Source organism: Glycine soja, chromosome 7 (genome assembly GCF_004193775.1).
Source record: "Glycine soja cultivar W05 chromosome 7, ASM419377v2, whole genome shotgun sequence".
Taxonomy (NCBI): domain Eukaryota; kingdom Viridiplantae; phylum Streptophyta; class Magnoliopsida; order Fabales; family Fabaceae; genus Glycine; species Glycine soja.
The window spans coordinates 17,870,390-17,875,813 of record NC_041008.1 but is presented as its reverse complement, the minus strand read 5'-3'; the positions used below and the strand labels follow the sequence as shown (position 1 = coordinate 17,875,813).

The following is a 5,424-nucleotide window of genomic DNA, read 5'->3' as shown; positions in this document are numbered from 1 at the left end:
ACAAACTAACTGCATTTTGTAATTTGTGGTAAAAAGGAAAACTAATACAATAATCAAATTATTTAGTAGAGCATTTACCTTTTGACTATATTGTTTGATGAATGACTTCGATATTCTCTGATTTGATGCTTCAAACATAGTCTTCTCAATACCAAGGCGCCGATTCACATCTTCTACCAATTCTGCAGGGGAAAATTTAAAAGCAATGGTAAACCAATAACACAGCTCCACCATACACGTTAACTTTTTCTTGCATTTGATAGGAAGTACATGAATTATCTATTATTAGGCCACTATACCAGGGCAGAATGGAGGAACCAAAATGCTGAAGCAGCTAGAACAACCAAAAAAATGAGCATATTCACTTAAACACTCACAGGATTAAGAGCAAGAAGCTTCTGATTATCAAGAGCTACAACCTGCACAGAAGAAGTTGGAATACCATTAGCATATTCACTAGAATGAGCAAAATATGTGCTTTATTCCTTATTGAAAATGCTTCATTTATTTCATAATAATCGATTTGAGAAGCATCAAGACCAGCATTTGATATAGCTTTTGGTATTGCAAGGGAAGGAGCAGTTGTAAATAATTCAGGCGTCTGTAAAACACTGCCACTTTAGCTCTAAATGCTAATAATATTAATGAAGACCAAAACATGTTAACATTAACTTGTCAAAGCACCTTAGCTATATCCCCATATCCTTTTATCTTTGCAATTACATGCAATGCAAGCTCATGTGCCTTCTCTTCACTCAGTAGCTAGCACTAATGCAGTAGCACCATCACTAGTCAAGCCAATAAAACCAATCTATTATCAGCAGAACAACATGTAGTTTAGAACCATAACTATTGGAATGCATGAGTATTAATTTATTAGCAAACTACTTGCAATGACACAAGAGACAACCCCCACAGAATTCACATGGGCATCAAGGAATACATGTGTTACTATATGTATACCACGCATGCAAATACACATATATTTCTTGCTAAAACATTCATATAGACACACTAAATTTTTTTAACTATAGATTTTTTTTCAGAAGTATAAATATGTACATCTCAAGCAATAGGTAATAGCAATTTTAACACCAAACAATTTTCTGAAGAACTAAAAGATACCTTTCATCATCAAAAAATTTGCATATATTGCAATAGTACTTTACCATTGAAAACCCATTACATGAAGGTGTTATGCATAGGGGCCCTATTGGCTGTATATTCAAGCAGCGCATACACATAATTTCTGATGTTGTTTTTTTTGCAATGATCAAGCAGATGATTAGAAGTAAATACTATTATAAAATACAAGACATAAGAATTTCCATGAGAAATTTACCTATCCTTAGAGTGATCGCTGACATTGTCATGACAAAATCTGCAAGTAAATAACTTGCCACAACATGCCGCCCGAAGCTTGTAATTTCTCTTATAGTGCTCACACCCAAATACATGTTTATTTGGGTCCCAAAATTATGGTGAGAGTCCTTCTATTTCTACATTGTTAGATAATCCTTCAAATAAAGCTTTAGGTGATTTCTGCTGGGCAGCTATCCATTGACTAGTACAAGACAAAAATAACTAATTAAGAATTGGAACTTGACGACAATAGACTAAAGTGCTATCTAACAAATATAGAGCAAATTTTGCCCCTATTAAATAACACCAAAAGTATGATCACTGGAACCAACCTTGTCATCAAATTCTGCACAAGATATGCTTTTCTCCTTGGATCAAGAGTTGAGTCTCGATATACCTTGCGGATCTTTGACTCAAGTTCATTGTGATTCATTCAAAATATGTCTTTCCAACCTAGCTTGAACATCTGAGCACCTAGGAAAGAACAATAACATGCTATACTATTAAATATTCAATCTCACAATTTCCACAAAAGATGAAAGAAACTAAAATCTTATCACATACCTCTCTGAGAAGTGATATGATCTAATGTTTCTGTCTGTGTTGTAGACATTGGACTCTCTTTCTAGCATTCACTAAGCCATTAATTGAACATAGTGTTCTTAGTTGCATGCTTCCATGTATCCATCATTTTGTTTTGTTCATCCTGAGTAAGTGTAGACGTTACCCATGGTAACATTGATTGGAGAACTTCAGCACTTGTTGTTCCAATTATCCGACCCACTATCTTGTCTTGTTCCTCTACAGTGAAATGTCTCCCAAACAATGGCCATAGTTCACATTCTTCTCTGAAAAGATGCTAATCCAGGGTGATTCTTATGGATTTGCACATCCCCTGAACCTTAGTAGCAAGTTCATTATATTTTTTGATATCATCACTATTATTGGCATCAGAGGTTCCAAAATTACTCTGAGTTAAATTTTCTAACATATGGGTCATCTGCAAGACTTCATGAAGGACAAAAAACTCTGAAAGAACATAGGAAATATCCTCAAACAATTGTTCTTCCTGCTTATGGTCCAGCATATACGAATGACTCACATTATGAAGTGCCTCTTTTGATTCTAAAGCTGGAAATACTATCTCATCTTCAACATTACTATGAGCTCTATACAAATCCCACAAAAGACGAAATCTTCCATTAAATTGCCAAAGAATTGTCTCATCGCCATCATTCAACTTTCTAGATTCAACATCTAGATACTCCAAGTCTTTGCGTATAACTTTATGGAATTTAAAGATTGTATCAATTGGTCTTTGTGTAGATCCAACATTGCATGAGCTGCTCTCTATTTCCCATATGAAAAGATTGGAATTAAGAGATGAGGCAGAAGAGCTGAAAGACAAGGACTGTAAGGACTTGGCAGTAGAAAGAGAACTCAACCCTAAATTGTTACTACTTACAGCTAAACCTAGCACACAACAAGGTCGTGCACTACAACATTGTTTCTAAATATTTTCAGCCTCTGAAGTTTTAGGTAGATCTTCATTTTTGTGCGACTCTGATATGTTTCTCTTGACTGGTCTATTGTTCCCACCTGATTCAGCTAATACATGACTATTAGATAATGCAGATGCACAAGCACAAGATGACCAACCAATGTTTTCTTTAATGTCTGAAAGTCTTTGAGCAGGACAACAACCTGATGCACCTGAAGACAAACACAGACCTTCATTACGAACCTTGCAAGCCCATCCACAGAAGAGTGTGACAAGAGCAGAATCTATTGCTGGAGCTGAAGCAGATTAAGAAGTTGTCAAATGTACATTACACACAAATAAAATTCTCGGAGATATAATTTCTTTAAGTACTTCTCATAATAACATTAATAAGTACTTTTTCTTCATGTGGTAAAATAATATTGTACTAATGTATGTGGTTTTCAACAATTACTGGTTGCAGAGCATAATAATATTCAGCGTGCTAACCCTTCAATTAATTAGTGGCTTCATAAGTTTCATTGTTTCTTATTCAGTCAACGTATTTTGATGTCCATGTCCTTAATGTTTTTCATTATTATTCTTTCTCTTTGATTTGTATCCTCTATGTGCTTAACAACATTTTGTGTCCATCTTTGAATAGTGAGGGGTGGGAGGATACATTCAATTGTTAAGAGGAGTTTTTCATCCTCATTCATATATTACTGATCTTTGTTTATTAGTTTCTTTGATACTTGATATTTTCTGGCCTTGGCTGCAACATTTGATCTTTGACTTGTCAAAGTGGAATTGGCAAATATTTTAAACTCATTATTATGTTTGTTTTCCTTCATTACGTGTAGAGGCAGTGAAGGAGCACCCTGATGTGTGTATCACACATTATAACTTACTCTGTTTTTAGTTAACTTAAATGAGACTCTGAACTACTTCAAAAACTTATTTAAATTTTTCTTACATTCATAGACTAAAAACAAAATGATATATATTACTAAATTTATTATTTAATCACAGATTTTCTAAGATATAATAATAGATAACTATCAACACACACTGATGTATCACACCACCCAAGCTTCATTCACAGCACCATATAACGCACACGCACAGTAATCTATCACCCCACCAAAGCTTCTTTGAACCGCTGATTTTGGTTTTGGAATTTAGAATGATTGATCACCATTACCATTTAGGGAACTTCCTTTATGGAATTGCGATTCTTGCAAAGATTCACCATAAATGGAGATAAAAGTACAAGGCACAAGTTTATTCACTTGTGACAAATTTCATGAACTTGGGCCAAATTTATAACAGATTCTATCCATGTCTAAGGAATTTTGAGCTTTACAAATTGCACTATTGGGCTGCAGGGTTGACTGTTTTTGAACATGGGAGGAATCAGGAAAGCACTAGTGAGGCTGTGGCTGCTTACTATTATGCAGCGTTGGTGGGTCTTGCATATGGTGAATAAAGTCGTGTTGCCACTGGCTCAACGTTAATGGCGTTGGAAATTGTTTCAGCACAAACTTGGTGGCATGTGAAAGACAAAGACAACTTGTACGAAGAAGAATTTGCAAAAGAGAATAGGCTATAAGGGACAACTCAAGTTGTGATAGTAGTTGGAGGCTAGGCCATGTGCTAAAGGACATAAAATGGGAAAATTATGGATCTTTGATGCTATGAAAGTTGAGACCCTCATTCAGAAGGCTAGACATAGATTCAAAATGGCACGTTGTTGTTGTGTGTAGCTAGCTCTGTCACGAATTGGAAAAGAATATAGGTGGTGATGGCTTATGAATCCATAGAGTAAGTGTTGCTAAAACGAATGAAAAGGCTTATTGGTTAATATGGAAACATGGTGGTGCGGTGATGTCCTTTCCATCTATTCCCGTTTTTTTGTGCTTGTAAGGCTTATAGAAAAGCTTAATTGGTACTAGATTTTAAGTTGCTACATGAAGAAAAGTAGGAGATTGGAGGATGGGTGGCTTGATTGCTCCATTAATAAGGTGATTATACCTATTAATGTTATAAAATGAAGACAATTGGAAAATTCGAGGGTGGATGATGTGCTGACCTGTGGTGGAGATATAAGGTGTTTTATATAATTGAATTTATAGGTTACAATTAGAGCCTTTTTTTTGGGAAGTGGGAAGGCCAAATTTTGGTCAAGTTTGACGACTCTTAGACTCAGCAATGAGATAACAACTTCAGGAATTTCCCCTAACAAATTGTTGTTGGACAAGTCAATGCTTTATAGCAAACCAAAGTTGCCAATGTTGTTAGTCAATGAGCCACAAATCTGATTGAAGGAGAGGTTAAGGCTCTTGACAGTGATAAAACTCCAAAAATCTAAAGGCAAGTCACTGATTTTGTTGTGGCTAAAGATACAAAGATTATAGTTTTCCCAGCTTGCCTATGGTGTTATCAGCTATAGTGGCAGAGAGGTCTATACCAGAAAAGACTAAGTCAACAACATGTTCTCTATTGGCATCGGAACAAACACCTTTCCATGAATAGACAAAAGCAGAGAAGTTGTAGCCTTGGGAAGATGTTAAACCCGTCAT

General features: G+C 35.5%; 1 pseudogene; it reads right to left on the bottom strand.

The window, feature by feature from the left end:
* Nucleotides 1-365: 365 nt before the first annotated feature.
* LOC114420464 lies at nucleotides 366-5,424 on the bottom strand (annotated as a pseudogene).